Source organism: Meles meles, chromosome 11, assembly GCF_922984935.1.
Source record: "Meles meles chromosome 11, mMelMel3.1 paternal haplotype, whole genome shotgun sequence".
NCBI lineage: Eukaryota > Metazoa > Chordata > Mammalia > Carnivora > Mustelidae > Meles > Meles meles.
In genome coordinates, this window is record NC_060076.1 from 95,687,592 (window position 1) to 95,698,814 (window position 11,223).

At 41.2% G+C, this 11,223-nt stretch overlaps 1 protein-coding gene across 13 annotated transcripts in view; it reads right to left on the reverse strand.

Moving 5' to 3' along the window:
* LOC123952813 (F-box/WD repeat-containing protein 12-like) overlaps positions 1 to 11,223 on the reverse strand; it is a 60,038-nt gene that overhangs the window by 16,529 nt on the left and 32,286 nt on the right. For 5 of the 13 annotated variants that reach the window (XR_006820739.1, XR_006820737.1, XR_006820736.1 and 2 more), the window contains 3 exons: positions 10,893 to 10,985; positions 8,958 to 9,138; positions 7,674 to 8,386 (listed from right to left, as the gene is read on the reverse strand). The gene's annotated coding sequence lies outside the window, so the exon portion shown is untranslated. The remainder of the gene's footprint in view (positions 1 to 7,673; positions 8,387 to 8,957; positions 9,139 to 10,892; positions 10,986 to 11,223) is intronic. The other 8 variants (XR_006820728.1, XR_006820731.1, XR_006820729.1 and 5 more) reach the window with 7 other exon arrangements.

The following is an 11,223-nucleotide window of genomic DNA, read 5'->3' on the forward strand; positions in this document are numbered from 1 at the left end:
TATGGCCAGAAACAAGAAAAGGATGAACACTCTCAACACTGTTATTTAATACGGTACGGGAAAGGGCGCCTGAGGGGCTCAGTGGGTTAAGCCTCTGCCTTCAGCTCAGGTCATGGTCTCAGGGTCCTGGCATTGAGCCCCACATCGCATTGGGCTCTCTGCTCAGCAGGGAGCCTGCTTCCCCCCTCTCTCTACGTGCCTCTCTGCCTACTTGTGGTCTCGCTCTCTCTGTCAAATAAATCTTTGAAAAAAAAATAAGTACTGGAAGTCCAAACTGCATCCATCAGACAACAACAAGAATAAAAGACATCTAAATCGAAAAGAAGTAAAACTTACACTATTTGCAGACGAAATGATACTCTATATAGAAATCTGAATGACTCCACTAAAAAACTGCTAGAACAGATAATAAATTCAGTAAGGTCACAGGATACAAAATCAACGTACAGAAATCTGTTGCATCTCTGTACACCAGTAATGAAACAGCATAAAAAATTAAGGAATCAATCCCATTTACAACCTCACCAAAAAATCGTAAGATACCTATGAATAAAAAACCTAGCTAAAGAGGTTAAAGTCCTATACTCTGAAAACTCTAAAACCCTGATGATAGGAATTGAAAATGACACAAAGAAATGCAAAGGCATTCAATACTCATGGAATGGGAGAACAAATATTCTTAAAATGTCTATACTACCCAAAGCAATCTAAATATTTAAGGCAATCACTATCAAAATAGCACCAGGATTTTTCACAGAGCTAGAACAACTGTAAAACCGTATGGAACCACAAAAGACCCCAAATGGCCAAACCAACCTTGAAAAAGCAAAACAAAGCTGGAGGTGTCACAAGTTATATGACAAAGCCGTAGTGAAACAGTACGGCACTGGCACAAAAACAGACACATAGATCAATGGAACAGAACAGAAAACCCAGAAATGAACCCACAAGTATACGGTCAATTAACCTTTAACAAAGCAGGAAAGAATATCCAATGGAAAAAGACAGTCTCTTCCACAAATGATGTTGGGAAAACTGGACAGCAACATGCAAAAGAATGAAACTGGACCACTTTCTCACATCACACACAAAAATAAATTCAATGGATGGAAGACCTAAATGTAAGCCCTGAAGCCATAAAAATCCTAGAAGGGAGCGCAGCCAGTAATGTCTCTGACATTGATGGGAGCAACATTTTTCTAGATATGTCTCCTGAGGTAAGGGAGACAAAAGCTTCTACAAGGGAGATAAAAGGGAGATAAAAAACTTCTACTCAGGGGAACAACAAAACTAAAAGGCAACCTACGAAAATGGGAGAAGCTATTTGCCAGTGATATATCTGATAACGGTAGTATCCAAGATATATAAAGAACTCAACACCCAAAGAACAAATAATTCAGCCAAGGAATGGGCAGAAGACATGAATAGGCGTTTTTCCGTAGAAGACCTAGAGATGACAAACAAACCCATGAAAAGGTGCTCAGCATCACTCATTATCCAGGAAATACAGATCAAAACTACAATGATGCAATTTTAAATGGCGTCAATTCCTTGATTTCCCTTTGTTCTGCCTACAGAACATGCAACTGATCTCTGTCCATCGACTTTGTATCCTGAAACTTTGCTGAATTTCTGTATCCATTCTAGCAACTTTGGAGTGGAGTCCTTTGGGTTTTCCATATAAAGTATCATGTCATCTGCAAAGACTGAGTTTGACTTCTTGTTTGCGGATATTTATGTCTTTTAATTTTTTTTGTTTGATTGCTGAGGCTAGGACTTCTAGTACTATGCTGAACAAGTCGTGAGAGTGGACATACCTGCCATGTTCCTAACTTTAGGGGAAGAACTCTCAGTTTTTTCCTGTTGAGGATGATATTCACTGTGGGATTTTTGTATATGGCTTTTATGATGTTGAGGTATATTCTTTCTATCCCTACAAAGTGGAGAGGTTTTTTTGTTTTGTTTTGTTTTTTAAAGATTTTATTCATTTATTTGACAGACAGAAATCACAAGTAGGCATAGAGGCAGGCAGAGAGAGAGAGGAGGAAGCAGGCTCCCTGCTGAGCAGAGAGCCCGATGCGGGGCTTGATCCCAGGACCCTGGGATCATGACCTGAGCCGAAGGCAGAGGCTTTAACCCACTGAGCCACCCAGGCGCCCCAAAGTGGAGAGTTTTTAATCAAGAAAGGATGTTGTTTTTGTCAAGTGCTTTTTCTGCATCAGTTGAGAGGATCATATGGTTCTTGTCTTTCATTAATGTGAGATACCACCTCACACCAGTTAGAATGACTAAAATCAACAACACAAGAAACAGCAGGTGTTGGCGAGGATGCCATGAAAGGGGAGTACTCTTGCACTGTTGGTGGGAATGCACGCTGGTGTAGCCGCACTGGAATACAGTATGGAGCAAACAGTTAAAAACAGAACTACCCTATGATCCAGCAATCGCACTACTAGGTATTTCCCCAAAGAATGCAAAAATACTAATTCAAAGAGATACATGCACCCCAGTGTTTACAGCAGCATTATTACAATAGCCAAATTCTAGAAAGAGTCCAAATGTCCATCAACTGATGAATGGATAAAGATGTGTTGCGTATGTATAGACAGACAGACAGACACACACACACACATTATGGAAACAGCCTGTGTCCACTGACTGATAAGTGGATAAAGAATGTGCTGTTGTGTACACACACACACACTCACACACACACTGGAATATTAGTCGTAAAAAAGAAGGAAATCTTGCCAGTTGCAGTGACATGATAGGAACTACAGAGTATTATGCTGAGTGAAATAAAATCAGAGAAAGGCAAATACCATACGATTTCATCTATATGTGGAATTTAATACATAAAACAAATGGGCAAAGAGGAGAAAAAGACAAAAGGGGAAGCAAACCAAGAAACAGACTTTTAACTATAGAGATCAAACTGGGGGTTACTGTAGGGGAGGTTGGTGTGGGGATGGGTTAAATAAGTGATGGGGACTAAGAAGTGTGCTTATTCTGTATGTCGGCTAACTGGACATAATTTAAAAAATACAGGAAAAAACTGTACTTATTGTGATGAGCACTGGGTGTTGTACAGAAGTGCTGAATCGATATACTGCACACCTGAAACTATATCACACTGTGTATTAACTATAGCTTAAATAAAACTTAAAAAAATAAAATACACCTTAAATGTAAATAGTTGTTACATTCAATGGAACTGCTGAGCACTACATCAAAAACTAATGATACAATATATGCAGGCTACCCGAACTTAATAAAAGTAAAAATAAAGGGCCTGAGTCCCCCAGTCAAAGCACCTACGGTGGTGGAATGGATTAAAACAAAAACAACCATCTACATACACCCCAAAAGCAACTCAACTCAGACCTAAAGAAACACAGAGACTGAAAGTGAAGGGATGGAATTTACCATGCAAATGGAAGTGGGAAAAAAAGCTGGGCTAGCAGTGCTTGTATCAGATAAAACAGACTTTAAAAGGAAGACTTACCAAGAGACAAAGAACAGCATCACATAACAATAAAGAGATCCATGCAACAAAAGAATATAATAATTATAAATATCTACACACCCAAGACAGGAACATCTGAATATATAAAGCACATATTAATGGACATAAAGAGAGAAATTGATGGTAATACAATAATGACAGGGGACTTTCAACAGTCCACTTCCCTCAATGGATAGATCATCCAGACAGAAAATTAATAAGGAAACATCTTTCAATGACACACTGGACCAAATAGACATTACAGATATATACAGATCATTCCATCCCAAAACAGTAGAACACACATTTCTTTCAAGTGCACATGGAACATTCTCTAGAACAGATCACATTTTAGGCCACAAAACAAGCCTCAGTAAATTTAAGAAGACTGAAATCATACCATGCATCTTTTCTGACCACGATGGTATGAAACAAACAATCACATGAGGAAAGAAAAAAAAACTGGAAAAAAGGCAAAAACATGTGGAGGCTAAACAATATGACACTAAACAACATGGTTCAATGAAGCAATCAAAGAATGAATTTTAAAATATATGAAAATGAAAGCACAATGGGCCAAAAGCTTTGGGATATACTGAAAGCCATTCTAAAGAAAAATAGTGATACAAACATCCCTCACAAAATAAGAAAAAAAGCTCAGAAAATCTAATCTTAAAGGAAGTAAAAAAAGAAAAATAAAGTCCAGGGTGAGGAGAAGGAAGGAAATAATAAAGACCAGAAGAGAAATAAATGACATAGAGACTTAAGGAAAAAAAATCAATGTAACCAAGAGCTGGCGCTTTGAGAACGTAAATAAAACTGATAAACCATTAGCCAGATTCATCAAGAAAAAAAGAGAAATGACCCCAATGGATAAAATCTAAAACAAGAGAGAAGTAACAACTGATGCCACAGAAACATACAGAAGTATAACAGAATAATACAAAAAACTAGGGGTGCCTGGGTGGCTCAGTGGGTTAAGGCCTCTGCCTTCGGCTCAAGTCATGATCCCAGGGTCCTGGGATCTGTTTGGCGGGGAGCCTGCTTCCCCCTCTTTCTCTCTGCCTGCCTCTCTGCCTACTTGTGATCTCTCTCTGTCAAATAAATAGATAAAATCTTAAAAAAAAGAATACAAAAAACTCTATGTGAGAATAATACAAAAAACTATATGCCAACAAATTAGAATACCTAAAAGAAATGGATAAATTCCTAGGAATATAAAATCTTCCAAAACTGAATTAGGAAGAAATAGAAAATTTTTACAGACTGACTACTACTAACGAAATTGAATCAATAATCATAAGATCTCCAAAACATAAAAGTATAGGGCCAGATGAATTCACAGGTGAATTCTACCAAACATTTACGTTAGCGTTAATACTTATCCTCAAACTTTTCCAAAATATAGAAGAGGAAGAAAATCTTTCAAATACATTCTAGGAGGCTAGCATTACCCTGATACCAAAACCATAAATATCAGAAATACCACACACACACACACACACACACACACACACACACACACGAAAACTACAAGACAACATCCTTTATGAACAGACATGTAGACATCCTCAATGAAATAGCACCAAGCCACATTCAAGAATACCTAAAAGGTAAAAAAATAAAAAATAATAAAAAAAAAAAAAAAAAAAAAAAGAATACCTAAAAGGTATTTCATCATGATCAATTGGGATGTATTTCAAGGATGCAAGGATGGTTCAATATTTGCAAATCAATCAATTGTGGTACACATCAGCAAAACAAATGAGAAAATATAATCCCAATAAATGCAGAAAAACACTTCACAAAATTCAACATCCATTCATGATAAAAACTTCAACAAAGTGGGCTTACAGGGAACATGACTCAACAAAGTTAACATCCAGAAATCAGTAGCATTTCTGTCCACTAATAACAAAGCAGAAAAATTACAAAAATTTCATTTATATTTGCAACAAAAAGAATAAAATACATAGGAATAAATGTAAGCAAAGAATGAAAAGACCTAGACTCTGAACAATATAAAGCATTGATGAAAGAAATGGATGATGACACAAAGAAATGGAAAGATATTCCATACTCATAGATTGGAAGAATAATATTGTTAAATGTTAATGTTAAATTGTTAAATATTATTAAATGTCCATACTACCCAAAGCAGTCTGCAAATTCAGTGCAATCCCTATCAAACTACCAGTAGTATATTTCCTCAGAACTAGAAGAGAATCCTAAAATTTGTATGGAAGCACAGAAGACCCAGAATAGCCAAAGCAATCTTGATTAAGAAGAACAAAAGCTAGAGATATCACAAACCCAAGTTTCAAGATATACTACAAAACTGTAGTAATCAAAACTGTATGGTATTGGCACAAAAACAGACACATAGATCAATGGAACAGAACAGAGAGTCCAGATGTGGACCCTCAACTCTATGGTCAAATAATCTTTGACAAAGCAGGAAAAATTATCCAATGGAAAAATGTCTCTTCAATAAATGGTGCTGGGAAAATAGGACAACTACATATAGAAGAATGAAACTCAACAAGTCTCTTAACACCATACACAAAGATAAACTCCAAATGGATGAAAGACCTCAATGAGACAGGAATCCATAACAATCTTATAGGAGAACACAGGCAGTAACCCTTTGACATTGGCCACAGTAACTTTTTTTCAAGACACTTCTCCAAAAACAAGGGAAACAACAAAAGCTGAAATGAACCTTTGGGACTTCGTCAAGATAAAAAGCTTCTGCACAGCAAAGGAAATAGTCAACAAAAAAAGAGGCAGCCCACGGAATGGGAGAAGGTATCTGCAAATGACACTACAGACAAAGGGCTGGTATCCAAGATCTATAAAGAACTTCTCAAACTCAACACCCATAAAACAAGTCAAAAAATGGGCAGAAGACATGAACAGACACTTTTCCAAAGAAGACATACAAATGGCCAACAGACACATGAAAAAATATTCATCATCATTAGCCATCAGGGAAATACAAATCAAAACCACACTGAGATACCACCTTATATCGGTTAGAATGGCAAAAATTAACATGGCAAGAAACAACAAATGTTGGAGAGGTTGTGGAGAAAGGGGAACCCTCCTACCCTGTTGGTGGGAATACAAAGTGGTACAGCCATTTTGGAAAACAGTGTAAAGGTGTCTCAAAAAGTTAAAAAACAGAGCTACCCTATGATGCAGCAATTGCACTGCTGGGTATTTACCCCAAAGATACAGATGTAGTGAAAAGAAGGGGCACATGCACCCAAATGTTCATAGTAGCAATGTCCACAATAGCCAAACTGTGGAAAGAGCTGAGATGTCCTTCAACTGATGAATAGATAAAGAAGATGTGGTCCATATACACAATGGAATATTACTCAGCCAACAGAAAGGATGAATACATGGATGGAACAAGAAGAAGATACTAAATGAAATAAGTCAAGAAGAGAAAGTCAATTATATGGTTTCACTTCTTTGTGGAACATAAGGAACAGCATGGAGGACATCAGGAGAAGGAAGGGAAAAACGAAGTGGGGGAAATCACAGGGGAAGATGAACCATGAGAGACTATGGACTCTGGAAAACAAACTGAGGGTTGTCATTTATTTCTAAAATAATTTTATGGTGGTCAGAGAACATACTTTGAATATTAATTATTTAACATTCATTGAGACTTGATTTACTTCCCAGTATATTTCTTTTTTCTTTTTAAGTGTTCTCTGTGTTCCTACAAAGGAAGTATCTTCCTTTGATGCCCATACTGGGAAGAAACTTTGTGCACCTTCTTGGATTCTCGAGTACTCCTGTTTTATTTCTCTTTGTCAGTGACCCACCTGAATTAATTGCCCTTCTAGCACTTGGATGAAATTCAGTACCATTTCAGTTTACAAAAAAAAAAGTAAATGATAGTCATCCTCCAACGTCAGAGAAAATCTCAAAGTCAAAGAACCTTATCTTCTGTCAGCACAGGATGGAAAGCAAAGAAGTCTGCGTGTACAGCTTCAGCAGGTCTTAGTGAAAATCAGGCCCAGTTGCAGGATGAGTAACACTCTAATATTTGGGATTGAGATACTTGGCGGATAATCTGAGAATCAGGACATACACACTCATTTCCCTGAACCCTTTCTGATGGCAGAAACATCCCCTTCCATGTTAGCCTCACCTGAAGTAGATGCCTTGAATGATGATGTTTGTCCTCCTCAGGACCTTCCCCTCACTTCTCATTGCCTCTAGGTTGGTATCAAGAATCAGGTACCAGCAGAGCCTGAAGAGAGAAATACAAACCCTGCTTTAGGGAAAAAGTGCCTACAAAACAAAGGAATTACAGGACCTGCCTAATAATAGAGCCTGAGGAGTGTGTGTAAAAGCGGATTCTGGTGTTCAAAGAGGGAAGGTAGAATTTAAGACCCGACAAGATTTACCTGGGGCACTATCCTTTGATTCACAAATTTTACTTGAGTAAAAATATCTGAAGCCATCCCAGTAGAGTCAGCGTGGCAGTCAAGATGGTATGACCTGGAGGGATCTGAGGCAGTGGCTGTTACACCACAACTCCCTAGGACACTAACTTATTTATATAAAGAGGGAAAAAATGTAGTTGCCTTCCACCTTGGTGGAAAATTGGGACCCCACACCCAGTTCCCAGCTCTAAATTTATAGACTCCAGAGCACACTCAGTGAAAAGAAGGTCAGTTTCCCTTCAGTGACATTCCTGAAACTCCATCACAAATGTATACAATGAATAGTCCTTCAGTCGTTCCTCAAAGGAATCTGTGGCCATCTGCCAGGGTGGGCATGCACCGGGAAGGTAAAAGGTGTGTCGAGATGCTTCTTCTCAGGTGAAGGACAAGCTGCTGTACTTCAAGTTTCTCTCCACTTGAACAAAAACAATGAAAATAACACTTTGTGGGTCTCTCTGGAATTTGAATTTGGATCCAGCAAGTACCAAAGTTGGGAATACTCCTCTGACTCATATACTGCGCAACCCCAGAAGCTGCCAGATTCTCAGGGGCCCAGAAACAAAGCCAGAGCAGACCCTACAGCAGACCCTAGCTGTGGCACAGGATACCCTCCTTCTTGATCCTAGAACTCAGCAGGTCAGAAGGTGCTAGCAAGATCTCGGATTGGTAAGGATGTTGTCTGGAATCTGGAAAGCTCCAACAGGGAAGACAGAACAGAGAGGTTAAGATTCTGGAATAAATATGTGCCTTCTAGGGAGGAGAACAAGTCATGTGAAGAGCAGCTCCTGTGCCCTGGTAGTGACAGATCACCCAACAGCAGGACATAAAGAGGGAATGGACCAGTTTCCCACCCTAAGCTAGATGTGATATGATCTGCCCATCAGAGAATTCAGTGTGCACAGCAGTGATCTCTTGTGCAATGGCAATGGCCCATTTGGGACTGGACCATAGGGCCCAAGTGAATCACAGGTGACCCAGATTCCTACCTGTGCTGCCTCTCCTGACAGTACCCATGCTTCTTGGGGGGTTCCGACCAATAACCAGCATGAGGAAAGGACTCAGAGTGAAGCACAACCGGGTTGGCTTGTTGTGTGGGTGTGGGCGGAAATGGCCTGTGGGGCCACTGCTGCCTCATTACAGCACCTCTGGGGATGTCCCTGAAAGACACTGTGAAAGGAATGAACCAAGCTGAGAGTGGCTCAGTCATTCATTCATAAGAAAGAAAATGACTGGAGGTAACGAGACACATGGACTTTTGACAGCGGCAGATGGCTGACCCAGAAGGGTCGAACTGGAGGTCCAAGAAAGGTGGAGGAGGGAAAACAGCATGAGATTTTTGTGTCTTATCTGGAAGCCCACCAGAGACCATGTACTACAGGGAAGGCTTTCAAGAATACGGCAACAGGATGACCATCCTCTGGCTGCCAGGCAGACTCTTCTCACCCATCCGGTCCTTGTGCAAAGGCCCGGGAACAGTGTCCGGGATGACAGCTAAGCATAGGCTCAATGGCAAGGACTTCCTATACCAAGACTCATGTTACCACCATAGCTGAAGGCCTGTCCAGTGGACAGCAGACTGATGCTATCAACTCGGCACCATTAATCATGGGGCACTATTTTGTCCTTATGACCCCTGCCTATGGTTCTGCACCATCCCCAAAGACTCACAGAATGCCTTACCTGTGATATCCCCCAGTACTGCCTCAGAAGGACTCCTTTTCCACCAGAGGAGGTGTGACCATGAGCTCATGCCTATGGAATGCACTGGTCTTGTCCCAGACCATCATCCAGGATTAACTGGCCTGATGTGATGGTGACATGGCCTACCGATGGTTACTAAGGTGCTGGCCAGGGGGTCAACACTTAATGTGGCCTGGATACCATCATCCAATCCAGGATGTGGCACAAATTCTGAACCGATGACCGATGAAGTGCCACTACTGCTACGGTACAGGAGTCTGGGGACCAACAGGTGTAGGAGTGGCCCCAATTACGACAGCCAGCAACCCTGCATGTTTTGTTTATCATTCGTGCAACCTGGCACTCTCAGGGATTGTAGGTTAAGTCCTAGCTGCTGGAGATGGGAGTGGAGACAGTTCTTTCAGGGTCACGCAAGAATTCCTTTAAGGGGAAGCTGTGGTTACCACCTGACTCTAATGTTCTTGGCCCAACAGGCAAAGAAAGGATTGGTTCTGATGATTGCGACAGTAACTGACAAACCCCAGGGACGAAGGTTGCTAGTAGAAAATCGAGCACGGCAGGGTGTGTCTACAACCTAGGTGCAGAAACTGGCAATGACTTTCTATGAGCAAGGGAAACCACCACGACCATCACTTGGGGATGAAGGTCTGGGTCACCCCACCAAACAACCCAGATAGCCCAAAGTGCTACTTAAAGGGAATCCAAGTGAGGGGCTCTTGCCACAGGCATCCAGAACAGGTTGTCAACTTTGGGACTCTGGTCACACCTGCAGAGTAAGGATGCCTTTGTTCTCAGCAGGAGGCGGCTCAGGGATGGCAGGTCCCACATGTAGTCTGAGGGCTGTACACGATGGGAGGGGGTGGTGCAAAGGGTGGACTGAGCTGGGACACAAAACTTATACACCTCCAGTTCCCTCAACCAGTCCCTCTCTCCTGCACTGGCACCCCAGCTGCACCAAGCTGCCCCGCACCTGGAGCTGAGGCACCCAATGCAGGGCATTTGAGCTCTCTGCCAGCCACCTAGGTGCTGGACGGTGCATACTGGCGGCACACGGGAGTGAGCCCACAGTGAGCAAGGACCTCAAAGAGCTACACCCTCAGAGCAAAGGGTGCAGGAAGTAAGAGAAGGCAGCTTAGTGCTGACCAGAACAGGGGATGGCTGGGGGCCTGGTAGGGAGCCGAGGCAGTTGTACCCGGACCCTGCACCACTGGACCACCTACTTTGGACTGGCCAAAGACGTTCAGATGCGAACGGGACGGAGGCAGCCTCCATCACTGGGTCCCGTGTCCGTGCGTCTGCAAACAGTGAGCATCCTTAATGCAAAGTGATAGGTCATTATTGTTTTATTCAGCTGTAATTACTAATGATTTTGAGCATTTCCCCCTAACTTTAGGGTTTGGTTTCTTCTGTGAATTATGTTTCCTCTTAGTTCAATTTGGGGTTTGCTGTCAATGGCATGTGTTAATTTTGGTTATGTTGTCACTTGTACAGAAAATTTAAATTTTGATATGACTATTTCACTATGGGATTTGCTTTTGTATTGTTTAATCC